Raw genomic sequence first — 21,444 nt, forward strand, 5'->3', positions numbered from 1 at the left:
CAGCAAAGCTCAGCCCACACACCACTGTGTCTCCCCACAGCTGCGTCAGACGCGGTCTCCATTACATGTATACTGGCAAACGAACGTGTCTGCGCTGTTAGGACACTAAGCAGTGTGGTTAGCTGCATTCAACCCCCGTGGCAATGTCTTGCAGTCCTCCAGCTCTGTTGACCACAGTTAGGTGCCTCGATAAGAGGTGGACAGGTGTCGCATCGCTCTCGCCGTCACTTGTTACCACGAATCGTACTTAACGTAGTTTTCTGCAAGCGTCAGCGTAGCGTCAGTCGAGCTAAGTCGGGCCAAGTCGCATAAGAGGAGCAACAAAATGCGAATTTCCGGTACCGGGAATCGAACCCGGGCCTCCTGGGTGAGAGCCAGGTATCCTAGCCACTAGACCACACCGGATAGCGACGCAAGTGCTCCTACAGCGAACACAGCAAACTGTACACACGCTACTTGACGACAACGGCAAAAATGTAGCGTTTCCACTTTGTAGAACGGCATGCTCGGGACACATTTCGTGGAGACGAACGCCAGCAACCGTGACACCAGACTGCGCCTGTGAATCCTGTCGTTGCACCACGCACTGTGCTGCTACGACAATTTAAGAAAGAGACGCTCACGGCTTGCTGCGCTGTTCCCTTCGCGGGCAATCAGTGCTCCTGTTTTCGAGACAGAAAACAGTGGCAGCGGTGGGATTCGAACCCACGCCTCCGAAGAGACTGGTGCCTGAAACCAGCGCCTTAGACCGCTCGGCCACGCTACCTACGCGCCACGGTGGTCACAGTAGCTGCGTTCTTACCCACGAGACCACACCGCAATGGCACAAAAACGAGAAGTAAAAACTGGCAGCGGTGGGATTCGAACCCACGCCTCCGAAGAGACTGGTGCCTTAAACCAGCGCCTTAGACCGCTCGGCCACGCTACCTGCGTCAGTGCTTTTCGCTTTTGTAGAAATAGTGCACGACACAGCTTCCTGTTCTGCTGCGACTGGCTGCTCATCCGTTGCACCTCAAACAACTGCCCTTTTCGAATAGAGATTAACTACACAGGCGGCTGCCCGCGCTCTGGTGCGACGGCGTTGCGTGTTGATAATGAGCTGGTAGTGCCACCTGCAGCCTGCGTAACATGAGTGAAAAATCAAGAGGGCACCGTGATTTCAAACACTGAGTCACTATCGTCATTGCAGCGACAGCAAGGCAAAAGTTTAAAAAGTGCCGTGACCAGGATTCGAACCTGGGTTATTGCGGCCACAACGCAATGTCCTAACCACTAGACGATCACGGCCACGCAAGCACCGCCGACAGCAGCTCTCGCGACTGCAAGTGGCGATGGACAGCAAAGCTCAGCCCACACACCACTGTGTCTCCCCACAGCTGCGTCAGACGCGGTCTCCATTATATGTGTACTAGCAAACGAACGTGTCTGCGCTGTTAGGACACTAAGCAGGGTGGCTAGCTGCATTCAACCCCCGTGGCAATGTCTTGCAGTCCTCCAACTCTGTTGAACACAGTTAGGTGCCTCGATAAGAGGTGGACAGATGTCGCATCGCTCTCGCCGTCACTTGTGACCACGAATCGTACTTAACGTAGTTTTCTGCAAGCGTCAGCGTAGCGTCAGTCGAGCTAAGTCGGGCCAAGTCGCATAAGAGGAGCAACAAAATGCGAATTTCCGGTACCGGGAATCGAACCCGGGCTTCCTGGGTGAGAGCCAGGTATCCTAGCCACTAGACCACACCGGATAACGACGCAAGTGCTCCTACAGCGAACACAGCAAACTGTACACACGCTACTTGACGACAACGGCAAAAATGTAGCGTTTCCACTTTGTAGAACGGCATGCTCGGGACACATTTCGTGGAGACGAACGCCAGCAACCGTGACACCAGACTGCGCCTGTGAATCCTGTCGTTGCACCACGCACTGTGCTGCTACGACAATTTAAGAAAGAGACGCTCACGGCTTGCTGCGCTGTTCCCTTCGCGGGCAATCAGTGCTCCTGTTTTCGAGACAGAAAACAGTGGCAGCGGTGGGATTCGAACCCACGCCTCCGAAGAGACTGGTGCCTGAAACCAGCGCCTTAGACCGCTCGGCCACGCTACCTACGCGCCACGGTGGTCACAGTAGCTGCGTTCTTACCCACGAGACCACACCGCAATGGCACAAAAACGAGAAGTAAAAACTGGCAGCGGTGGGATTCGAACCCACGCCTCCGAAGAGACTGGTGCCTTAAACCAGCGCCTTAGACCGCTCGGCCACGCTACCTGCGTCAGTGCTTTTCGCTTTTGTAGAAATAGTGCACGACACAGCTTCCTGTTCTGCTGCGACTGGCTGCTCATCCGTTGCACCTCAAACAACTGCCCTTTTCGAATAGAGATTAACTACACAGGCGGCTGCCCGCGCTCTGGTGCGACGGCGTTGCGTGTTGATAATGAGCTGGTAGTGCCACCTGCAGCCTGCGTAACATGAGTGAAAAATCAAGAGGGCACCGTGATTTCAAACACTGAGTCACTATCGTCATTGCAGCGACAGCAAGGCAAAAGTTTAAAAAGTGCCGTGACCAGGATTCGAACCTGGGTTATTGCGGCCACAACGCAATGTCCTAACCACTAGACGATCACGGCCACGCAAGCACCGCCGACAGCAGCTCTCGCGACTGCAAGTGGCGATGGACAGCAAAGCTCAGCCCACACACCACTGTGTCTCCCCACAGCTGCGTCAGACGCGGTCTCCATTACATGTATACTGGCAAACGAACGTGTCTGCGCTGTTAGGACACTAAGCAGTGTGGTTAGCTGCATTCAACCCCCGTGGCAATGTCTTGCAGTCCTCCAGCTCTGTTGACCACAGTTAGGTGCCTCGATAAGAGGTGGACAGGTGTCGCATCGCTCTCGCCGTCACTTGTTACCACGAATCGTACTTAACGTAGTTTTCTGCAAGCGTCAGCGTAGCGTCAGTCGAGCTAAGTCGGGCCAAGTCGCATAAGAGGAGCAACAAAATGCGAATTTCCGGTACCGGGAATCGAACCCGGGCCTCCTGGGTGAGAGCCAGGTATCCTAGCCACTAGACCACACCGGATAGCGACGCAAGTGCTCCTACAGCGAACACAGCAAACTGTACACACGCTACTTGACGACAACGGCAAAAATGTAGCGTTTCCACTTTGTAGAACGGCATGCTCGGGACACATTTCGTGGAGACGAACGCCAGCAACCGTGACACCAGACTGCGCCTGTGAATCCTGTCGTTGCACCACGCACTGTGCTGCTACGACAATTTAAGAAAGAGACGCTCACGGCTTGCTGCGCTGTTCCCTTCGCGGGCAATCAGTGCTCCTGTTTTCGAGACAGAAAACAGTGGCAGCGGTGGGATTCGAACCCACGCCTCCGAAGAGACTGGTGCCTGAAACCAGCGCCTTAGACCGCTCGGCCACGCTACCTACGCGCCACGGTGGTCACAGTAGCTGCGTTCTTACCCACGAGACCACACCGCAATGGCACAAAAACGAGAAGTAAAAACTGGCAGCGGTGGGATTCGAACCCACGCCTCCGAAGAGACTGGTGCCTTAAACCAGCGCCTTAGACCGCTCGGCCACGCTACCTGCGTCAGTGCTTTTCGCTTTTGTAGAAATAGTGCACGACACAGCTTCCTGTTCTGCTGCGACTGGCTGCTCATCCGTTGCACCTCAAACAACTGCCCTTTTCGAATAGAGATTAACTACACAGGCGGCTGCCCGCGCTCTGGTGCGACGGCGTTGCGTGTTGATAATGAGCTGGTAGTGCCACCTGCAGCCTGCGTAACATGAGTGAAAAATCAAGAGGGCACCGTGATTTCAAACACTGAGTCACTATCGTCATTGCAGCGACAGCAAGGCAAAAGTTTAAAAAGTGCCGTGACCAGGATTCGAACCTGGGTTATTGCGGCCACAACGCAATGTCCTAACCACTAGACGATCACGGCCACGCAAGCACCGCCGACAGCAGCTCTCGCGACTGCAAGTGGCGATGGACAGCAAAGCTCAGCCCACACACCACTGTGTCTCCCCACAGCTGCGTCAGACGCGGTCTCCATTACATGTATACTGGCAAACGAACGTGTCTGCGCTGTTAGGACACTAAGCAGTGTGGTTAGCTGCATTCAACCCCCGTGGCAATGTCTTGCAGTCCTCCAGCTCTGTTGACCACAGTTAGGTGCCTCGATAAGAGGTGGACAGGTGTCGCATCGCTCTCGCCGTCACTTGTTACCACGAATCGTACTTAACGTAGTTTTCTGCAAGCGTCAGCGTAGCGTCAGTCGAGCTAAGTCGGGCCAAGTCGCATAAGAGGAGCAACAAAATGCGAATTTCCGGTACCGGGAATCGAACCCGGGCCTCCTGGGTGAGAGCCAGGTATCCTAGCCACTAGACCACACCGGATAGCGACGCAAGTGCTCCTACAGCGAACACAGCAAACTGTACACACGCTACTTGACGACAACGGCAAAAATGTAGCGTTTCCACTTTGTAGAACGGCATGCTCGGGACACATTTCGTGGAGACGAACGCCAGCAACCGTGACACCAGACTGCGCCTGTGAATCCTGTCGTTGCACCACGCACTGTGCTGCTACGACAATTTAAGAAAGAGACGCTCACGGCTTGCTGCGCTGTTCCCTTCGCGGGCAATCAGTGCTCCTGTTTTCGAGACAGAAAACAGTGGCAGCGGTGGGATTCGAACCCACGCCTCCGAAGAGACTGGTGCCTGAAACCAGCGCCTTAGACCGCTCGGCCACGCTACCTACGCGCCACGGTGGTCACAGTAGCTGCGTTCTTACCCACGAGACCACACCGCAATGGCACAAAAACGAGAAGTAAAAACTGGCAGCGGTGGGATTCGAACCCACGCCTCCGAAGAGACTGGTGCCTTAAACCAGCGCCTTAGACCGCTCGGCCACGCTACCTGCGTCAGTGCTTTTCGCTTTTGTAGAAATAGTGCACGACACAGCTTCCTGTTCTGCTGCGACTGGCTGCTCATCCGTTGCACCTCAAACAACTGCCCTTTTCGAATAGAGATTAACTACACAGGCGGCTGCCCGCGCTCTGGTGCGACGGCGTTGCGTGTTGATAATGAGCTGGTAGTGCCACCTGCAGCCTGCGTAACATGAGTGAAAAATCAAGAGGGCACCGTGATTTCAAACACTGAGTCACTATCGTCATTGCAGCGACAGCAAGGCAAAAGTTTAAAAAGTGCCGTGACCAGGATTCGAACCTGGGTTATTGCGGCCACAACGCAATGTCCTAACCACTAGACGATCACGGCCACGCAAGCACCGCCGACAGCAGCTCTCGCGACTGCAAGTGGCGATGGACAGCAAAGCTCAGCCCACACACCACTGTGTCTCCCCACAGCTGCGTCAGACGCGGTCTCCATTACATGTATACTGGCAAACGAACGTGTCTGCGCTGTTAGGACACTAAGCAGTGTGGTTAGCTGCATTCAACCCCCGTGGCAATGTCTTGCAGTCCTCCAGCTCTGTTGACCACAGTTAGGTGCCTCGATAAGAGGTGGACAGGTGTCGCATCGCTCTCGCCGTCACTTGTTACCACGAATCGTACTTAACGTAGTTTTCTGCAAGCGTCAGCGTAGCGTCAGTCGAGCTAAGTCGGGCCAAGTCGCATAAGAGGAGCAACAAAATGCGAATTTCCGGTACCGGGAATCGAACCCGGGCCTCCTGGGTGAGAGCCAGGTATCCTAGCCACTAGACCACACCGGATAGCGACGCAAGTGCTCCTACAGCGAACACAGCAAACTGTACACACGCTACTTGACGACAACGGCAAAAATGTAGCGTTTCCACTTTGTAGAACGGCATGCTCGGGACACATTTCGTGGAGACGAACGCCAGCAACCGTGACACCAGACTGCGCCTGTGAATCCTGTCGTTGCACCACGCACTGTGCTGCTACGACAATTTAAGAAAGAGACGCTCACGGCTTGCTGCGCTGTTCCCTTCGCGGGCAATCAGTGCTCCTGTTTTCGAGACAGAAAACAGTGGCAGCGGTGGGATTCGAACCCACGCCTCCGAAGAGACTGGTGCCTGAAACCAGCGCCTTAGACCGCTCGGCCACGCTACCTACGCGCCACGGTGGTCACAGTAGCTGCGTTCTTACCCACGAGACCACACCGCAATGGCACAAAAACGAGAAGTAAAAACTGGCAGCGGTGGGATTCGAACCCACGCCTCCGAAGAGACTGGTGCCTTAAACCAGCGCCTTAGACCGCTCGGCCACGCTACCTGCGTCAGTGCTTTTCGCTTTTGTAGAAATAGTGCACGACACAGCTTCCTGTTCTGCTGCGACTGGCTGCTCATCCGTTGCACCTCAAACAACTGCCCTTTTCGAATAGAGATTAACTACACAGGCGGCTGCCCGCGCTCTGGTGCGACGGCGTTGCGTGTTGATAATGAGCTGGTAGTGCCACCTGCAGCCTGCGTAACATGAGTGAAAAATCAAGAGGGCACCGTGATTTCAAACACTGAGTCACTATCGTCATTGCAGCGACAGCAAGGCAAAAGTTTAAAAAGTGCCGTGACCAGGATTCGAACCTGGGTTATTGCGGCCACAACGCAATGTCCTAACCACTAGACGATCACGGCCACGCAAGCACCGCCGACAGCAGCTCTCGCGACTGCAAGTGGCGATGGACAGCAAAGCTCAGCCCACACACCACTGTGTCTCCCCACAGCTGCGTCAGACGCGGTCTCCATTACATGTATACTGGCAAACGAACGTGTCTGCGCTGTTAGGACACTAAGCAGTGTGGTTAGCTGCATTCAACCCCCGTGGCAATGTCTTGCAGTCCTCCAGCTCTGTTGACCACAGTTAGGTGCCTCGATAAGAGGTGGACAGGTGTCGCATCGCTCTCGCCGTCACTTGTTACCACGAATCGTACTTAACGTAGTTTTCTGCAAGCGTCAGCGTAGCGTCAGTCGAGCTAAGTCGGGCCAAGTCGCATAAGAGGAGCAACAAAATGCGAATTTCCGGTACCGGGAATCGAACCCGGGCCTCCTGGGTGAGAGCCAGGTATCCTAGCCACTAGACCACACCGGATAGCGACGCAAGTGCTCCTACAGCGAACACAGCAAACTGTACACACGCTACTTGACGACAACGGCAAAAATGTAGCGTTTCCACTTTGTAGAACGGCATGCTCGGGACACATTTCGTGGAGACGAACGCCAGCAACCGTGACACCAGACTGCGCCTGTGAATCCTGTCGTTGCACCACGCACTGTGCTGCTACGACAATTTAAGAAAGAGACGCTCACGGCTTGCTGCGCTGTTCCCTTCGCGGGCAATCAGTGCTCCTGTTTTCGAGACAGAAAACAGTGGCAGCGGTGGGATTCGAACCCACGCCTCCGAAGAGACTGGTGCCTGAAACCAGCGCCTTAGACCGCTCGGCCACGCTACCTACGCGCCACGGTGGTCACAGTAGCTGCGTTCTTACCCACGAGACCACACCGCAATGGCACAAAAACGAGAAGTAAAAACTGGCAGCGGTGGGATTCGAACCCACGCCTCCGAAGAGACTGGTGCCTTAAACCAGCGCCTTAGACCGCTCGGCCACGCTACCTGCGTCAGTGCTTTTCGCTTTTGTAGAAATAGTGCACGACACAGCTTCCTGTTCTGCTGCGACTGGCTGCTCATCCGTTGCACCTCAAACAACTGCCCTTTTCGAATAGAGATTAACTACACAGGCGGCTGCCCGCGCTCTGGTGCGACGGCGTTGCGTGTTGATAATGAGCTGGTAGTGCCACCTGCAGCCTGCGTAACATGAGTGAAAAATCAAGAGGGCACCGTGATTTCAAACACTGAGTCACTATCGTCATTGCAGCGACAGCAAGGCAAAAGTTTAAAAAGTGCCGTGACCAGGATTCGAACCTGGGTTATTGCGGCCACAACGCAATGTCCTAACCACTAGACGATCACGGCCACGCAAGCACCGCCGACAGCAGCTCTCGCGACTGCAAGTGGCGATGGACAGCAAAGCTCAGCCCACACACCACTGTGTCTCCCCACAGCTGCGTCAGACGCGGTCTCCATTACATGTATACTGGCAAACGAACGTGTCTGCGCTGTTAGGACACTAAGCAGTGTGGTTAGCTGCATTCAACCCCCGTGGCAATGTCTTGCAGTCCTCCAGCTCTGTTGACCACAGTTAGGTGCCTCGATAAGAGGTGGACAGGTGTCGCATCGCTCTCGCCGTCACTTGTTACCACGAATCGTACTTAACGTAGTTTTCTGCAAGCGTCAGCGTAGCGTCAGTCGAGCTAAGTCGGGCCAAGTCGCATAAGAGGAGCAACAAAATGCGAATTTCCGGTACCGGGAATCGAACCCGGGCCTCCTGGGTGAGAGCCAGGTATCCTAGCCACTAGACCACACCGGATAGCGACGCAAGTGCTCCTACAGCGAACACAGCAAACTGTACACACGCTACTTGACGACAACGGCAAAAATGTAGCGTTTCCACTTTGTAGAACGGCATGCTCGGGACACATTTCGTGGAGACGAACGCCAGCAACCGTGACACCAGACTGCGCCTGTGAATCCTGTCGTTGCACCACGCACTGTGCTGCTACGACAATTTAAGAAAGAGACGCTCACGGCTTGCTGCGCTGTTCCCTTCGCGGGCAATCAGTGCTCCTGTTTTCGAGACAGAAAACAGTGGCAGCGGTGGGATTCGAACCCACGCCTCCGAAGAGACTGGTGCCTGAAACCAGCGCCTTAGACCGCTCGGCCACGCTACCTACGCGCCACGGTGGTCACAGTAGCTGCGTTCTTACCCACGAGACCACACCGCAATGGCACAAAAACGAGAAGTAAAAACTGGCAGCGGTGGGATTCGAACCCACGCCTCCGAAGAGACTGGTGCCTTAAACCAGCGCCTTAGACCGCTCGGCCACGCTACCTGCGTCAGTGCTTTTCGCTTTTGTAGAAATAGTGCACGACACAGCTTCCTGTTCTGCTGCGACTGGCTGCTCATCCGTTGCACCTCAAACAACTGCCCTTTTCGAATAGAGATTAACTACACAGGCGGCTGCCCGCGCTCTGGTGCGACGGCGTTGCGTGTTGATAATGAGCTGGTAGTGCCACCTGCAGCCTGCGTAACATGAGTGAAAAATCAAGAGGGCACCGTGATTTCAAACACTGAGTCACTATCGTCATTGCAGCGACAGCAAGGCAAAAGTTTAAAAAGTGCCGTGACCAGGATTCGAACCTGGGTTATTGCGGCCACAACGCAATGTCCTAACCACTAGACGATCACGGCCACGCAAGCACCGCCGACAGCAGCTCTCGCGACTGCAAGTGGCGATGGACAGCAAAGCTCAGCCCACACACCACTGTGTCTCCCCACAGCTGCGTCAGACGCGGTCTCCATTACATGTATACTGGCAAACGAACGTGTCTGCGCTGTTAGGACACTAAGCAGTGTGGTTAGCTGCATTCAACCCCCGTGGCAATGTCTTGCAGTCCTCCAGCTCTGTTGACCACAGTTAGGTGCCTCGATAAGAGGTGGACAGGTGTCGCATCGCTCTCGCCGTCACTTGTTACCACGAATCGTACTTAACGTAGTTTTCTGCAAGCGTCAGCGTAGCGTCAGTCGAGCTAAGTCGGGCCAAGTCGCATAAGAGGAGCAACAAAATGCGAATTTCCGGTACCGGGAATCGAACCCGGGCCTCCTGGGTGAGAGCCAGGTATCCTAGCCACTAGACCACACCGGATAGCGACGCAAGTGCTCCTACAGCGAACACAGCAAACTGTACACACGCTACTTGACGACAACGGCAAAAATGTAGCGTTTCCACTTTGTAGAACGGCATGCTCGGGACACATTTCGTGGAGACGAACGCCAGCAACCGTGACACCAGACTGCGCCTGTGAATCCTGTCGTTGCACCACGCACTGTGCTGCTACGACAATTTAAGAAAGAGACGCTCACGGCTTGCTGCGCTGTTCCCTTCGCGGGCAATCAGTGCTCCTGTTTTCGAGACAGAAAACAGTGGCAGCGGTGGGATTCGAACCCACGCCTCCGAAGAGACTGGTGCCTGAAACCAGCGCCTTAGACCGCTCGGCCACGCTACCTACGCGCCACGGTGGTCACAGTAGCTGCGTTCTTACCCACGAGACCACACCGCAATGGCACAAAAACGAGAAGTAAAAACTGGCAGCGGTGGGATTCGAACCCACGCCTCCGAAGAGACTGGTGCCTTAAACCAGCGCCTTAGACCGCTCGGCCACGCTACCTGCGTCAGTGCTTTTCGCTTTTGTAGAAATAGTGCACGACACAGCTTCCTGTTCTGCTGCGACTGGCTGCTCATCCGTTGCACCTCAAACAACTGCCCTTTTCGAATAGAGATTAACTACACAGGCGGCTGCCCGCGCTCTGGTGCGACGGCGTTGCGTGTTGATAATGAGCTGGTAGTGCCACCTGCAGCCTGCGTAACATGAGTGAAAAATCAAGAGGGCACCGTGATTTCAAACACTGAGTCACTATCGTCATTGCAGCGACAGCAAGGCAAAAGTTTAAAAAGTGCCGTGACCAGGATTCGAACCTGGGTTATTGCGGCCACAACGCAATGTCCTAACCACTAGACGATCACGGCCACGCAAGCACCGCCGACAGCAGCTCTCGCGACTGCAAGTGGCGATGGACAGCAAAGCTCAGCCCACACACCACTGTGTCTCCCCACAGCTGCGTCAGACGCGGTCTCCATTACATGTATACTGGCAAACGAACGTGTCTGCGCTGTTAGGACACTAAGCAGTGTGGTTAGCTGCATTCAACCCCCGTGGCAATGTCTTGCAGTCCTCCAGCTCTGTTGACCACAGTTAGGTGCCTCGATAAGAGGTGGACAGGTGTCGCATCGCTCTCGCCGTCACTTGTTACCACGAATCGTACTTAACGTAGTTTTCTGCAAGCGTCAGCGTAGCGTCAGTCGAGCTAAGTCGGGCCAAGTCGCATAAGAGGAGCAACAAAATGCGAATTTCCGGTACCGGGAATCGAACCCGGGCCTCCTGGGTGAGAGCCAGGTATCCTAGCCACTAGACCACACCGGATAGCGACGCAAGTGCTCCTACAGCGAACACAGCAAACTGTACACACGCTACTTGACGACAACGGCAAAAATGTAGCGTTTCCACTTTGTAGAACGGCATGCTCGGGACACATTTCGTGGAGACGAACGCCAGCAACCGTGACACCAGACTGCGCCTGTGAATCCTGTCGTTGCACCACGCACTGTGCTGCTACGACAATTTAAGAAAGAGACGCTCACGGCTTGCTGCGCTGTTCCCTTCGCGGGCAATCAGTGCTCCTGTTTTCGAGACAGAAAACAGTGGCAGCGGTGGGATTCGAACCCACGCCTCCGAAGAGACTGGTGCCTGAAACCAGCGCCTTAGACCGCTCGGCCACGCTACCTACGCGCCACGGTGGTCACAGTAGCTGCGTTCTTACCCACGAGACCACACCGCAATGGCACAAAAACGAGAAGTAAAAACTGGCAGCGGTGGGATTCGAACCCACGCCTCCGAAGAGACTGGTGCCTTAAACCAGCGCCTTAGACCGCTCGGCCACGCTACCTGCGTCAGTGCTTTTCGCTTTTGTAGAAATAGTGCACGACACAGCTTCCTGTTCTGCTGCGACTGGCTGCTCATCCGTTGCACCTCAAACAACTGCCCTTTTCGAATAGAGATTAACTACACAGGCGGCTGCCCGCGCTCTGGTGCGACGGCGTTGCGTGTTGATAATGAGCTGGTAGTGCCACCTGCAGCCTGCGTAACATGAGTGAAAAATCAAGAGGGCACCGTGATTTCAAACACTGAGTCACTATCGTCATTGCAGCGACAGCAAGGCAAAAGTTTAAAAAGTGCCGTGACCAGGATTCGAACCTGGGTTATTGCGGCCACAACGCAATGTCCTAACCACTAGACGATCACGGCCACGCAAGCACCGCCGACAGCAGCTCTCGCGACTGCAAGTGGCGATGGACAGCAAAGCTCAGCCCACACACCACTGTGTCTCCCCACAGCTGCGTCAGACGCGGTCTCCATTACATGTATACTGGCAAACGAACGTGTCTGCGCTGTTAGGACACTAAGCAGTGTGGTTAGCTGCATTCAACCCCCGTGGCAATGTCTTGCAGTCCTCCAGCTCTGTTGACCACAGTTAGGTGCCTCGATAAGAGGTGGACAGGTGTCGCATCGCTCTCGCCGTCACTTGTTACCACGAATCGTACTTAACGTAGTTTTCTGCAAGCGTCAGCGTAGCGTCAGTCGAGCTAAGTCGGGCCAAGTCGCATAAGAGGAGCAACAAAATGCGAATTTCCGGTACCGGGAATCGAACCCGGGCCTCCTGGGTGAGAGCCAGGTATCCTAGCCACTAGACCACACCGGATAGCGACGCAAGTGCTCCTACAGCGAACACAGCAAACTGTACACACGCTACTTGACGACAACGGCAAAAATGTAGCGTTTCCACTTTGTAGAACGGCATGCTCGGGACACATTTCGTGGAGACGAACGCCAGCAACCGTGACACCAGACTGCGCCTGTGAATCCTGTCGTTGCACCACGCACTGTGCTGCTACGACAATTTAAGAAAGAGACGCTCACGGCTTGCTGCGCTGTTCCCTTCGCGGGCAATCAGTGCTCCTGTTTTCGAGACAGAAAACAGTGGCAGCGGTGGGATTCGAACCCACGCCTCCGAAGAGACTGGTGCCTGAAACCAGCGCCTTAGACCGCTCGGCCACGCTACCTACGCGCCACGGTGGTCACAGTAGCTGCGTTCTTACCCACGAGACCACACCGCAATGGCACAAAAACGAGAAGTAAAAACTGGCAGCGGTGGGATTCGAACCCACGCCTCCGAAGAGACTGGTGCCTTAAACCAGCGCCTTAGACCGCTCGGCCACGCTACCTGCGTCAGTGCTTTTCGCTTTTGTAGAAATAGTGCACGACACAGCTTCCTGTTCTGCTGCGACTGGCTGCTCATCCGTTGCACCTCAAACAACTGCCCTTTTCGAATAGAGATTAACTACACAGGCGGCTGCCCGCGCTCTGGTGCGACGGCGTTGCGTGTTGATAATGAGCTGGTAGTGCCACCTGCAGCCTGCGTAACATGAGTGAAAAATCAAGAGGGCACCGTGATTTCAAACACTGAGTCACTATCGTCATTGCAGCGACAGCAAGGCAAAAGTTTAAAAAGTGCCGTGACCAGGATTCGAACCTGGGTTATTGCGGCCACAACGCAATGTCCTAACCACTAGACGATCACGGCCACGCAAGCACCGCCGACAGCAGCTCTCGCGACTGCAAGTGGCGATGGACAGCAAAGCTCAGCCCACACACCACTGTGTCTCCCCACAGCTGCGTCAGACGCGGTCTCCATTACATGTATACTGGCAAACGAACGTGTCTGCGCTGTTAGGACACTAAGCAGTGTGGTTAGCTGCATTCAACCCCCGTGGCAATGTCTTGCAGTCCTCCAGCTCTGTTGACCACAGTTAGGTGCCTCGATAAGAGGTGGACAGGTGTCGCATCGCTCTCGCCGTCACTTGTTACCACGAATCGTACTTAACGTAGTTTTCTGCAAGCGTCAGCGTAGCGTCAGTCGAGCTAAGTCGGGCCAAGTCGCATAAGAGGAGCAACAAAATGCGAATTTCCGGTACCGGGAATCGAACCCGGGCCTCCTGGGTGAGAGCCAGGTATCCTAGCCACTAGACCACACCGGATAGCGACGCAAGTGCTCCTACAGCGAACACAGCAAACTGTACACACGCTACTTGACGACAACGGCAAAAATGTAGCGTTTCCACTTTGTAGAACGGCATGCTCGGGACACATTTCGTGGAGACGAACGCCAGCAACCGTGACACCAGACTGCGCCTGTGAATCCTGTCGTTGCACCACGCACTGTGCTGCTACGACAATTTAAGAAAGAGACGCTCACGGCTTGCTGCGCTGTTCCCTTCGCGGGCAATCAGTGCTCCTGTTTTCGAGACAGAAAACAGTGGCAGCGGTGGGATTCGAACCCACGCCTCCGAAGAGACTGGTGCCTGAAACCAGCGCCTTAGACCGCTCGGCCACGCTACCTACGCGCCACGGTGGTCACAGTAGCTGCGTTCTTACCCACGAGACCACACCGCAATGGCACAAAAACGAGAAGTAAAAACTGGCAGCGGTGGGATTCGAACCCACGCCTCCGAAGAGACTGGTGCCTTAAACCAGCGCCTTAGACCGCTCGGCCACGCTACCTGCGTCAGTGCTTTTCGCTTTTGTAGAAATAGTGCACGACACAGCTTCCTGTTCTGCTGCGACTGGCTGCTCATCCGTTGCACCTCAAACAACTGCCCTTTTCGAATAGAGATTAACTACACAGGCGGCTGCCCGCGCTCTGGTGCGACGGCGTTGCGTGTTGATAATGAGCTGGTAGTGCCACCTGCAGCCTGCGTAACATGAGTGAAAAATCAAGAGGGCACCGTGATTTCAAACACTGAGTCACTATCGTCATTGCAGCGACAGCAAGGCAAAAGTTTAAAAAGTGCCGTGACCAGGATTCGAACCTGGGTTATTGCGGCCACAACGCAATGTCCTAACCACTAGACGATCACGGCCACGCAAGCACCGCCGACAGCAGCTCTCGCGACTGCAAGTGGCGATGGACAGCAAAGCTCAGCCCACACACCACTGTGTCTCCCCACAGCTGCGTCAGACGCGGTCTCCATTACATGTATACTGGCAAACGAACGTGTCTGCGCTGTTAGGACACTAAGCAGTGTGGTTAGCTGCATTCAACCCCCGTGGCAATGTCTTGCAGTCCTCCAGCTCTGTTGACCACAGTTAGGTGCCTCGATAAGAGGTGGACAGGTGTCGCATCGCTCTCGCCGTCACTTGTTACCACGAATCGTACTTAACGTAGTTTTCTGCAAGCGTCAGCGTAGCGTCAGTCGAGCTAAGTCGGGCCAAGTCGCATAAGAGGAGCAACAAAATGCGAATTTCCGGTACCGGGAATCGAACCCGGGCTTCCTGGGTGAGAGCCAGGTATCCTAGCCACTAGACCACACCGGATAACGACGCAAGTGCTTCTCCAGGGAACGCAGCAAACTGCACGCACGCTACTTGACGACAACGGCAAAAATTTAGCGTTTCCACTTTGTAGAACGGCATGCTCGGGACACATTTCGTGGAGACGAACGCCAGCAACCGTGACACCAGACTGCGCCTGTGAATCCTGTCGTTGCACCACGCACTGTGCTGCTACGACAATTTAAGAAAGAGACGCTCACGGCTTGCTGCGCTGTTCCCTTCGCGGGCAATCAGTGCTCCCGTTTTCGAGACAGAAAACAGTGGCAGCGGTGGGATTCGAACCCACGCCTCCGAAGAGACTGGTGCCTGAAACCAGCGCCTTAGACCGCTCGGCCACGCTACCTACGCGCCACGGTGGTCACAGTAGCTGCGTTCTTACCCACGAGACCACACCGCAATGGCACAAAAACGAGAAGTAAAAACTGGCAGCGGTGGGATTCGAACCCACGCCTCCGAAGAGACTGGTGCCTTAAACCAGCGCCTTAGACCGCTCGGCCACGCTACCTGCGTCAGTGCTTTTCGCTTTTGTAGAAATAGTGCACGACACAGCTTCCTGTTCTGCTGCGACTGGCTGCTCATCCGTTGCACCTCAAACAACTGCCCTTTTCGAATAGAGATTAACTACACAGGCGGCTGCCCGCGCTCTGGTGCGACGGCGTTGCGTGTTGATAATGAGCTGGTAGTGCCACCTGCAGCCTGCGTAACATGAGTGAAAAATCAAGAGGGCACCGTGATTTCAAACACTGAGTCACTATCGTCATTGCAGCGACAGCAAGGCAAAAGTTTAAAAAGTGCCGTGACCAGGATTCGAACCTGGGTTATTGCGGCCACAACGCAATGTCCTAACCACTAGACGATCACGGCCACGCAAGCACCGCCGACAGCAGCTCTCGCGACTGCAAGTGGCGATGGACAGCAAAGCTCAGCCCACACACCACTGTGTCTCCCCACAGCTGCGTCAGACGCGGTCTCCATTACATGTATACTGGCAAACGAACGTGTCTGCGCTGTTAGGACACTAAGCAGTGTGGTTAGCTGCATTCAACCCCCGTGGCAATGTCTTGCAGTCCTCCAGCTCTGTTGACCACAGTTAGGTGCCTCGATAAGAGGTGGACAGGTGTCGCATCGCTCTCGCCGTCACTTGTTACCACGAATCGTACTTAACGTAGTTTTCTGCAAGCGTCAGCGTAGCGTCAGTCGAGCTAAGTCGGGCCAAGTCGCATAAGAGGAGCAACAAAATGCGAATTTCCGGTACCGGGAATCGAACCCGGGCCTCCTGGGTGAGAGCCAGGTATCCTAGCCACTAGACCACACCGGATAGCGACGCAAGTGCTCCTACAGCGAACACAGCAAACTGTACACACGCTACTTGACGACAACGGCAAAAATGTAGCGTTTCCACTTTGTAGAACGGCATGCTCGGGACACATTTCGTGGAGACGAACGCCAGCAACCGTGACACCAGACTGCGCCTGTGAATCCTGTCGTTGCACCACGCACTGTGCTGCTACGACAATTTAAGAAAGAGACGCTCACGGCTTGCTGCGCTGTTCCCTTCGCGGGGCAATCAGTGCTCCTGTTTTCGAGACAGAAAACAGTGGCAGCGGTGGGATTCGAACCCACGCCTCCGAAGAGACTGGTGCCTGAAACCAGCGCCTTAGACCGCTCGGCCACGCTACCTACGCGCCACGGTGGTCACAGTAGCTGCGTTCTTACCCACGAGACCACACCGCAATGGCACAAAAACGAGAAGTAAAAACTGGCAGCGGTGGGATTCGAACCCACGCCTCCGAAGAGACTGGTGCCTTAAACCAGCGCCTTAGACCGCTCGGCCACGCTACCTGCGTCAGTGCTTTTCGCTTTTGTAGAAATAGTGCACGACACAGCTTCCTGTTCTGCTGCGACTGGCTGCTCATCCGTTGCACCTCAAACAACTGCCCTTTTCGAATAGAGATTAACTACACAGGCGGCTGCCCGCGCTCTGGTGCGACGGCGTTGCGTGTTGATAATGAGCTGGTAGTGCCACCTGCAGCCTGCGTAACATGAGTGAAAAATCAAGAGGGCACCGTGATTTCAAACACTGAGTCACTATCGTCATTGCAGCGACAGCAAGGCAAAAGTTTAAAAAGTGCCGTGACCAGGATTCGAACCTGGGTTATTGCGGCCACAACGCAATGTCCTAACCACTAGACGATCACGGCCACGCAAGCACCGCCGACAGCAGCTCTCGCGACTGCAAGTGGCGATGGACAGCAAAGCTCAGCCCACACACCACTGTGTCTCCCCACAGCTGCGTCAGACGCGGTCTCCATTACATGTATACTGGCAAACGAACGTGTCTGCGCTGTTAGGACACTAAGCAGTGTGGTTAGCTGCATTCAACCCCCGTGGCAATGTCTTGCAGTCCTCCAGCTCTGTTGACCACAGTTAGGTGCCTCGATAAGAGGTGGACAGGTGTCGCATCGCTCTCGCCGTCACTTGTTACCACGAATCGTACTTAACGTAGTTTTCTGCAAGCGTCAGCGTAGCGTCAGTCGAGCTAAGTCGGGCCAAGTCGCATAAGAGGAGCAACAAAATGCGAATTTCCGGTACCGGAATCGAACCCGGGCTTCCTGGGTGAGAGCCAGGTATCCTAGCCACTAGACCACACCGGATAACGACGCAAGTGCTTCTCCAGGGAACGCAGCAAACTGCACGCACGCTACTTGACGACAACGGCAAAAATTTAGCGTTTCCACTTTGTAGAACGGCATGCTCGGGACACATTTCGTGGAGACGAACGCCAGCAACCGTGACACCAGACTGCGCCTGTGAATCCTGTCGTTGCACCACGCACTGTGCTGCTACGACAATTTAAGAAAGAGACGCTCACGGCTTGCTGCGCTGTTCCCTTCGCGGGCAATCAGTGCTCCCGTTTTCGAGACAGAAAACAGTGGCAGCGGTGGGATTCGAACCCACGCCTCCGAAGAGACTGGTGCCTGAAACCAGCGCCTTAGACCGCTCGGCCACGCTACCTACGCGCCACGGTGGTCACAGTAGCTGCGTTCTTACCCACGAGACCACACCGCAATGGCACAAAAACGAGAAGTAAAAACTGGCAGCGGTGGGATTCGAACCCCACGCCTCCGAAGAGGACTGGTGCCTTAAACCAGCGCCTTAGACCGCTCGGCCACGCTACCTGCGTCAGTGCTTTTCGCTTTTGTAGAAATAGTGCACGACACAGCTTCCTGTTCTGCTGCGACTGGCTGCTCATCCGTTGCACCTCAAACAACTGCCCTTTTCGAATAGAGATTAACTACACAGGCGGCTGCCCGCGCTCTGGTGCGACGGCGTTGCGTGTTGATAATGAGCTGGTAGTGCCACCTGCAGCCTGCGTAACATGAGTGAAAAATCAAGAGGGCACCGTGATTTCAAACACTGAGGTCACTATCGTCATTGCAGCGACAGCAAGGCAAAAGTTTAAAAAGTGCCGTGACCAGGATTCGAACCTGGGTTATTGCGGCCACAACGCAATGTCCTAACCACTAGACGATCACGGCCACGCAAGCACCGCCGACAGCAGCTCTCGCGACTGCAAGTGGCGATGGACAGCAAAGCTCAGCCCACACACCACTGTGTCTCCCCACAGCTGCGTCAGACGCGGTCTCCATTACATGTATACTGGCAAACGAACGTGTCTGCGCTGTTAGGACACTAAGCAGTGTGGTTAGCTGCATTCAACCCCCCGTGGCAATGTCTTGCAGTCCTCCAGCTCTGTTGACCACAGTTAGGTGCCTCGATAAGAGGTGGACAGGTGTCGCATCGCTCTCGCCGTCACTTGTTACCACGAATCGTACTTAACGTAGTTTTCTGCAAGCGTCAGCGTAGCGTCAGTCGAGCTAAGTCGGGCCAAGTCGCATAAGAGGAGCAACAAAATGCGAATTTCCGGTACCGGGAATCGAACCCGGGCCTCCTGGGTGAGAGCCAGGTATCCTAGCCACTAGACCACACCGGATAGCGACGCAAGTGCTCCTACAGCGAACACAGCAAACTGTACACACGCTACTTGACGACAACGGCAAAAATGTAGCGTTTCCACTTTGTAGAACGGCATGCTCGGGACACATTTCGTGGAGACGAACGCCAGCAACCGTGACACCAGACTGCGCCTGTGAATCCTGTCGTTGCACCACGCACTGTGCTGCTACGACAATTTAAGAAAGAGACGCTCACGGCTTGCTGCGCTGTTCCCTTCGCGGGCAATCAGTGCTCCTGTTTTCGAGACAGAAAACAGTGGCAGCGGTGGGATTCGAACCCACGCCTCCGAAGAGACTGGTGGCCTGAAACCAGCGCCTTAGACCGCTCGGCCACGCTACCTACGCGCCACGGTGGTCACAGTAGCTGCGTTCTTACCCACGAGACCACAACCGCAATGGCACAAAAACGAGAAGTAAAAACTGGCAGCGGTGGGATTCGAACCCACGCCTCCGAAGAGACTGGTGCCTTAAACCAGCGCCTTAGACCGCTCGGCCACGCTACCTGCGTCAGTGCTTTTCGCTTTGTAGAAATAGTGCACGACACAGCTTCCTGTTCTGCTGCGACTGGCTGCTCATCCGTTGCACCTCAAACAACTGCCCTTTTCGAATAGAGATTAACTACACAGGCGGCTGCCCGCGCTCTGGTGCGACGGCGTTGCGTGTTGATAATGAGCTGGTAGTGCCACCTGCAGCCTGCGTAACATGAGTGAAAAATCAAGAGGGCACCGTGATTTCAAACACTGAGTCACTATCGTCATTGCAGCGACAGCAAGGCAAAAGTTTAAAAAGTGCCGTGACCAGGATTCGAACCTGGGTTATTGCGGCCACAACGCAATGTCCTAACCACTAGACGATCACGGCCACGCAAGCACCGCCGACAGCAGCTCTCGCGACTGCAAGTGGCGATGGACAGCAAAGCTCAGCCCACACACCACTGTGTCTCCCCCACAGCTGCGTCAGACGCGGTCTCCATTACATGTATACTGGCAAACGAACGTGTCTGCGCTGTTAGGACACTAAGCAGTGTGGTTAGCTGCATTCAACCCCCGTGGCAATGTCTTGCAGTCCTCCAGCTCTGTTGACCACAGTTAGGTGCCTCGATAAGAGGTGGACAGGTGTCGCATCGCTCTCGCCGTCACTTGTTACCACGAATCGTACTTAACGTAGTTTTCTGCAAGCGTCAGCGTAGCGTCAGTCGAGCTAAGTCGGGCCAAGTCGCATAAGAGGAGCAACAAAATGCGAATTTCCGGTACCGGGAATCGAACCCGGGCCTCCTGGGTGAGAGCCAGGTATCCTAGCCACTAGACCACACCGGATAGCGACGCAAGTGCTCCTACAGCGAACACAGCAAACTGTACACACGCTACTTGACGACAACGGCAAAAATGTAGCGTTTCCACTTTGTAGAACGGCATGCTCGGGACACATTTCGTGGAGACGAACGCCAGCAACCGTGACACCAGACTGCGCCTGTGAATCCTGTCGTTGCACCACGCACTGTGCTGCTACGACAATTTAAGAAAGAGACGCTCACGGCTTGCTGCGCTGTTCCCTTCGCGGGCAATCAGTGCTCCTGTTTTCGAGACAGAAAACAGTGGCAGCGGTGGGATTCGAACCCACGCCTCCGAAGAGACTGGTGCCTGAAACCAGCGCCTTAGACCGCTCGGCCACGCTACCTACGCGCCACGGTGGTCACAGTAGCTGCGTTCTTACCCACGAGACCACACCGCAATGGCACAAAAACGAGAAGTAAAAACTGGCAGCGGTGGGGATTCGAACCCACGCCTCCGAAGAGACTGGTGCCTTAAACCAGCGCCTTAGACCGCTCGGCCACGCTACCTGCGTCAGTGCTTTTCGCTTTTGTAGAAATAGTGCACGACACAGCTTCCTGTTCTGCTGCGACTGGCTGCTCATCCGTTGCACCTCAAACAACTGCCCTTTTCGAATAGAGATTAACTACACAGGCGGCTGCCCGCGCTCTGGTGCGACGGCGTTGCGTGTTGATAATGAGCTGGTAGTGCCACCTGCAGCCTGCGTAACATGAGTGAAAAATCAAGAGGGCACCGTGATTTCAAACACTGAGTCACTATCGTCATTGCAGCGACAGCAAGGCAAAAGTTTAAAAAGTGCCGTGACCAGGATTCGAACCTGGGTTATTGCGGCCACAACGCAATGTCCTAACCACTAGACGATCACGGCCACGCAAGCACCGCCGACAGCAGCTCTCGCGACTGCAAGTGGCGATGGACAGCAAAGCTCAGCCCACACACCACTGTGTCTCCCCACAGCTGCGTCAGACGCGGTCCTCC

General features: G+C 54.9%; 63 non-coding genes across 63 annotated transcripts; all 63 read right to left on the minus strand.

The window, feature by feature from the left end:
• Positions 1–333: 333 nt before the first annotated feature.
• Trnae-cuc lies at positions 334–405 on the minus strand. The gene has a single exon. It is a non-coding gene; the product is annotated as a tRNA-Glu (tRNA).
• A 279-nt stretch (positions 406–684) lies between these two features.
• On the minus strand, positions 685–766 carry Trnal-cag. The gene has a single exon. It is a non-coding gene; the product is annotated as a tRNA-Leu (tRNA).
• Positions 767–846: 80 nt separating this feature from the next.
• Trnal-aag lies at positions 847–928 on the minus strand. Its single transcript has one exon. It is a non-coding gene; the product is annotated as a tRNA-Leu (tRNA).
• Positions 929–1,215: 287 nt separating this feature from the next.
• On the minus strand, positions 1,216–1,287 carry Trnah-gug. Its single transcript has one exon. It is a non-coding gene; the product is annotated as a tRNA-His (tRNA).
• A 382-nt stretch (positions 1,288–1,669) lies between these two features.
• Positions 1,670–1,741, minus strand: Trnae-cuc. Its single transcript has one exon. It is a non-coding gene; the product is annotated as a tRNA-Glu (tRNA).
• A 279-nt stretch (positions 1,742–2,020) lies between these two features.
• Trnal-cag lies at positions 2,021–2,102 on the minus strand. Its single transcript has one exon. It is a non-coding gene; the product is annotated as a tRNA-Leu (tRNA).
• An 80-nt stretch (positions 2,103–2,182) lies between these two features.
• Positions 2,183–2,264, minus strand: Trnal-aag. The gene has a single exon. It is a non-coding gene; the product is annotated as a tRNA-Leu (tRNA).
• A 287-nt stretch (positions 2,265–2,551) lies between these two features.
• Trnah-gug lies at positions 2,552–2,623 on the minus strand. Its single transcript has one exon. It is a non-coding gene; the product is annotated as a tRNA-His (tRNA).
• Positions 2,624–3,005: 382 nt separating this feature from the next.
• Trnae-cuc lies at positions 3,006–3,077 on the minus strand. Its single transcript has one exon. It is a non-coding gene; the product is annotated as a tRNA-Glu (tRNA).
• A 279-nt stretch (positions 3,078–3,356) lies between these two features.
• Trnal-cag lies at positions 3,357–3,438 on the minus strand. Its single transcript has one exon. It is a non-coding gene; the product is annotated as a tRNA-Leu (tRNA).
• Positions 3,439–3,518: 80 nt separating this feature from the next.
• Trnal-aag lies at positions 3,519–3,600 on the minus strand. The gene has a single exon. It is a non-coding gene; the product is annotated as a tRNA-Leu (tRNA).
• A 287-nt stretch (positions 3,601–3,887) lies between these two features.
• Trnah-gug lies at positions 3,888–3,959 on the minus strand. The gene has a single exon. It is a non-coding gene; the product is annotated as a tRNA-His (tRNA).
• Positions 3,960–4,341: 382 nt separating this feature from the next.
• Positions 4,342–4,413, minus strand: Trnae-cuc. The gene has a single exon. It is a non-coding gene; the product is annotated as a tRNA-Glu (tRNA).
• Positions 4,414–4,692: 279 nt separating this feature from the next.
• Trnal-cag lies at positions 4,693–4,774 on the minus strand. The gene has a single exon. It is a non-coding gene; the product is annotated as a tRNA-Leu (tRNA).
• Positions 4,775–4,854: 80 nt separating this feature from the next.
• Positions 4,855–4,936, minus strand: Trnal-aag. The gene has a single exon. It is a non-coding gene; the product is annotated as a tRNA-Leu (tRNA).
• Positions 4,937–5,223: 287 nt separating this feature from the next.
• On the minus strand, positions 5,224–5,295 carry Trnah-gug. Its single transcript has one exon. It is a non-coding gene; the product is annotated as a tRNA-His (tRNA).
• A 382-nt stretch (positions 5,296–5,677) lies between these two features.
• On the minus strand, positions 5,678–5,749 carry Trnae-cuc. The gene has a single exon. It is a non-coding gene; the product is annotated as a tRNA-Glu (tRNA).
• Positions 5,750–6,028: 279 nt separating this feature from the next.
• Trnal-cag lies at positions 6,029–6,110 on the minus strand. The gene has a single exon. It is a non-coding gene; the product is annotated as a tRNA-Leu (tRNA).
• An 80-nt stretch (positions 6,111–6,190) lies between these two features.
• Positions 6,191–6,272, minus strand: Trnal-aag. Its single transcript has one exon. It is a non-coding gene; the product is annotated as a tRNA-Leu (tRNA).
• A 287-nt stretch (positions 6,273–6,559) lies between these two features.
• Positions 6,560–6,631, minus strand: Trnah-gug. The gene has a single exon. It is a non-coding gene; the product is annotated as a tRNA-His (tRNA).
• A 382-nt stretch (positions 6,632–7,013) lies between these two features.
• On the minus strand, positions 7,014–7,085 carry Trnae-cuc. Its single transcript has one exon. It is a non-coding gene; the product is annotated as a tRNA-Glu (tRNA).
• A 279-nt stretch (positions 7,086–7,364) lies between these two features.
• Positions 7,365–7,446, minus strand: Trnal-cag. Its single transcript has one exon. It is a non-coding gene; the product is annotated as a tRNA-Leu (tRNA).
• An 80-nt stretch (positions 7,447–7,526) lies between these two features.
• Trnal-aag lies at positions 7,527–7,608 on the minus strand. Its single transcript has one exon. It is a non-coding gene; the product is annotated as a tRNA-Leu (tRNA).
• A 287-nt stretch (positions 7,609–7,895) lies between these two features.
• Trnah-gug lies at positions 7,896–7,967 on the minus strand. The gene has a single exon. It is a non-coding gene; the product is annotated as a tRNA-His (tRNA).
• A 382-nt stretch (positions 7,968–8,349) lies between these two features.
• Trnae-cuc lies at positions 8,350–8,421 on the minus strand. The gene has a single exon. It is a non-coding gene; the product is annotated as a tRNA-Glu (tRNA).
• Positions 8,422–8,700: 279 nt separating this feature from the next.
• On the minus strand, positions 8,701–8,782 carry Trnal-cag. Its single transcript has one exon. It is a non-coding gene; the product is annotated as a tRNA-Leu (tRNA).
• An 80-nt stretch (positions 8,783–8,862) lies between these two features.
• On the minus strand, positions 8,863–8,944 carry Trnal-aag. The gene has a single exon. It is a non-coding gene; the product is annotated as a tRNA-Leu (tRNA).
• Positions 8,945–9,231: 287 nt separating this feature from the next.
• Positions 9,232–9,303, minus strand: Trnah-gug. Its single transcript has one exon. It is a non-coding gene; the product is annotated as a tRNA-His (tRNA).
• Positions 9,304–9,685: 382 nt separating this feature from the next.
• On the minus strand, positions 9,686–9,757 carry Trnae-cuc. The gene has a single exon. It is a non-coding gene; the product is annotated as a tRNA-Glu (tRNA).
• A 279-nt stretch (positions 9,758–10,036) lies between these two features.
• Trnal-cag lies at positions 10,037–10,118 on the minus strand. Its single transcript has one exon. It is a non-coding gene; the product is annotated as a tRNA-Leu (tRNA).
• An 80-nt stretch (positions 10,119–10,198) lies between these two features.
• On the minus strand, positions 10,199–10,280 carry Trnal-aag. Its single transcript has one exon. It is a non-coding gene; the product is annotated as a tRNA-Leu (tRNA).
• Positions 10,281–10,567: 287 nt separating this feature from the next.
• Positions 10,568–10,639, minus strand: Trnah-gug. The gene has a single exon. It is a non-coding gene; the product is annotated as a tRNA-His (tRNA).
• Positions 10,640–11,021: 382 nt separating this feature from the next.
• On the minus strand, positions 11,022–11,093 carry Trnae-cuc. Its single transcript has one exon. It is a non-coding gene; the product is annotated as a tRNA-Glu (tRNA).
• Positions 11,094–11,372: 279 nt separating this feature from the next.
• Positions 11,373–11,454, minus strand: Trnal-cag. The gene has a single exon. It is a non-coding gene; the product is annotated as a tRNA-Leu (tRNA).
• An 80-nt stretch (positions 11,455–11,534) lies between these two features.
• Trnal-aag lies at positions 11,535–11,616 on the minus strand. Its single transcript has one exon. It is a non-coding gene; the product is annotated as a tRNA-Leu (tRNA).
• A 287-nt stretch (positions 11,617–11,903) lies between these two features.
• Trnah-gug lies at positions 11,904–11,975 on the minus strand. The gene has a single exon. It is a non-coding gene; the product is annotated as a tRNA-His (tRNA).
• Positions 11,976–12,357: 382 nt separating this feature from the next.
• Positions 12,358–12,429, minus strand: Trnae-cuc. The gene has a single exon. It is a non-coding gene; the product is annotated as a tRNA-Glu (tRNA).
• Positions 12,430–12,708: 279 nt separating this feature from the next.
• Positions 12,709–12,790, minus strand: Trnal-cag. The gene has a single exon. It is a non-coding gene; the product is annotated as a tRNA-Leu (tRNA).
• Positions 12,791–12,870: 80 nt separating this feature from the next.
• Trnal-aag lies at positions 12,871–12,952 on the minus strand. The gene has a single exon. It is a non-coding gene; the product is annotated as a tRNA-Leu (tRNA).
• Positions 12,953–13,239: 287 nt separating this feature from the next.
• On the minus strand, positions 13,240–13,311 carry Trnah-gug. The gene has a single exon. It is a non-coding gene; the product is annotated as a tRNA-His (tRNA).
• A 382-nt stretch (positions 13,312–13,693) lies between these two features.
• Trnae-cuc lies at positions 13,694–13,765 on the minus strand. Its single transcript has one exon. It is a non-coding gene; the product is annotated as a tRNA-Glu (tRNA).
• A 279-nt stretch (positions 13,766–14,044) lies between these two features.
• Positions 14,045–14,126, minus strand: Trnal-cag. The gene has a single exon. It is a non-coding gene; the product is annotated as a tRNA-Leu (tRNA).
• Positions 14,127–14,206: 80 nt separating this feature from the next.
• Trnal-aag lies at positions 14,207–14,288 on the minus strand. Its single transcript has one exon. It is a non-coding gene; the product is annotated as a tRNA-Leu (tRNA).
• A 287-nt stretch (positions 14,289–14,575) lies between these two features.
• Positions 14,576–14,647, minus strand: Trnah-gug. The gene has a single exon. It is a non-coding gene; the product is annotated as a tRNA-His (tRNA).
• Positions 14,648–15,029: 382 nt separating this feature from the next.
• Trnae-cuc lies at positions 15,030–15,101 on the minus strand. Its single transcript has one exon. It is a non-coding gene; the product is annotated as a tRNA-Glu (tRNA).
• Positions 15,102–15,380: 279 nt separating this feature from the next.
• Positions 15,381–15,462, minus strand: Trnal-cag. The gene has a single exon. It is a non-coding gene; the product is annotated as a tRNA-Leu (tRNA).
• An 80-nt stretch (positions 15,463–15,542) lies between these two features.
• Trnal-aag lies at positions 15,543–15,624 on the minus strand. The gene has a single exon. It is a non-coding gene; the product is annotated as a tRNA-Leu (tRNA).
• Positions 15,625–15,911: 287 nt separating this feature from the next.
• Positions 15,912–15,983, minus strand: Trnah-gug. The gene has a single exon. It is a non-coding gene; the product is annotated as a tRNA-His (tRNA).
• Positions 15,984–16,365: 382 nt separating this feature from the next.
• On the minus strand, positions 16,366–16,437 carry Trnae-cuc. The gene has a single exon. It is a non-coding gene; the product is annotated as a tRNA-Glu (tRNA).
• Positions 16,438–16,717: 280 nt separating this feature from the next.
• Trnal-cag lies at positions 16,718–16,799 on the minus strand. The gene has a single exon. It is a non-coding gene; the product is annotated as a tRNA-Leu (tRNA).
• An 80-nt stretch (positions 16,800–16,879) lies between these two features.
• On the minus strand, positions 16,880–16,961 carry Trnal-aag. The gene has a single exon. It is a non-coding gene; the product is annotated as a tRNA-Leu (tRNA).
• A 287-nt stretch (positions 16,962–17,248) lies between these two features.
• Positions 17,249–17,320, minus strand: Trnah-gug. The gene has a single exon. It is a non-coding gene; the product is annotated as a tRNA-His (tRNA).
• Positions 17,321–18,052: 732 nt separating this feature from the next.
• Positions 18,053–18,134, minus strand: Trnal-cag. The gene has a single exon. It is a non-coding gene; the product is annotated as a tRNA-Leu (tRNA).
• Positions 18,135–18,214: 80 nt separating this feature from the next.
• On the minus strand, positions 18,215–18,298 carry Trnal-aag. Its single transcript has one exon. It is a non-coding gene; the product is annotated as a tRNA-Leu (tRNA).
• Positions 18,299–18,586: 288 nt separating this feature from the next.
• On the minus strand, positions 18,587–18,658 carry Trnah-gug. Its single transcript has one exon. It is a non-coding gene; the product is annotated as a tRNA-His (tRNA).
• Positions 18,659–19,041: 383 nt separating this feature from the next.
• Trnae-cuc lies at positions 19,042–19,113 on the minus strand. Its single transcript has one exon. It is a non-coding gene; the product is annotated as a tRNA-Glu (tRNA).
• Positions 19,114–19,392: 279 nt separating this feature from the next.
• Positions 19,393–19,475, minus strand: Trnal-cag. Its single transcript has one exon. It is a non-coding gene; the product is annotated as a tRNA-Leu (tRNA).
• An 81-nt stretch (positions 19,476–19,556) lies between these two features.
• Positions 19,557–19,638, minus strand: Trnal-aag. Its single transcript has one exon. It is a non-coding gene; the product is annotated as a tRNA-Leu (tRNA).
• A 286-nt stretch (positions 19,639–19,924) lies between these two features.
• Positions 19,925–19,996, minus strand: Trnah-gug. The gene has a single exon. It is a non-coding gene; the product is annotated as a tRNA-His (tRNA).
• Positions 19,997–20,379: 383 nt separating this feature from the next.
• On the minus strand, positions 20,380–20,451 carry Trnae-cuc. The gene has a single exon. It is a non-coding gene; the product is annotated as a tRNA-Glu (tRNA).
• A 279-nt stretch (positions 20,452–20,730) lies between these two features.
• Trnal-cag lies at positions 20,731–20,812 on the minus strand. Its single transcript has one exon. It is a non-coding gene; the product is annotated as a tRNA-Leu (tRNA).
• An 80-nt stretch (positions 20,813–20,892) lies between these two features.
• On the minus strand, positions 20,893–20,975 carry Trnal-aag. The gene has a single exon. It is a non-coding gene; the product is annotated as a tRNA-Leu (tRNA).
• A 287-nt stretch (positions 20,976–21,262) lies between these two features.
• Positions 21,263–21,334, minus strand: Trnah-gug. Its single transcript has one exon. It is a non-coding gene; the product is annotated as a tRNA-His (tRNA).
• Between the last annotated feature and the right edge of the window lie 110 nt (positions 21,335–21,444).

The sequence above is a fragment of the Schistocerca americana genome, chromosome 1, assembly GCF_021461395.2.
Source record: "Schistocerca americana isolate TAMUIC-IGC-003095 chromosome 1, iqSchAmer2.1, whole genome shotgun sequence".
Classification (NCBI taxonomy): domain Eukaryota; kingdom Metazoa; phylum Arthropoda; class Insecta; order Orthoptera; family Acrididae; genus Schistocerca; species Schistocerca americana.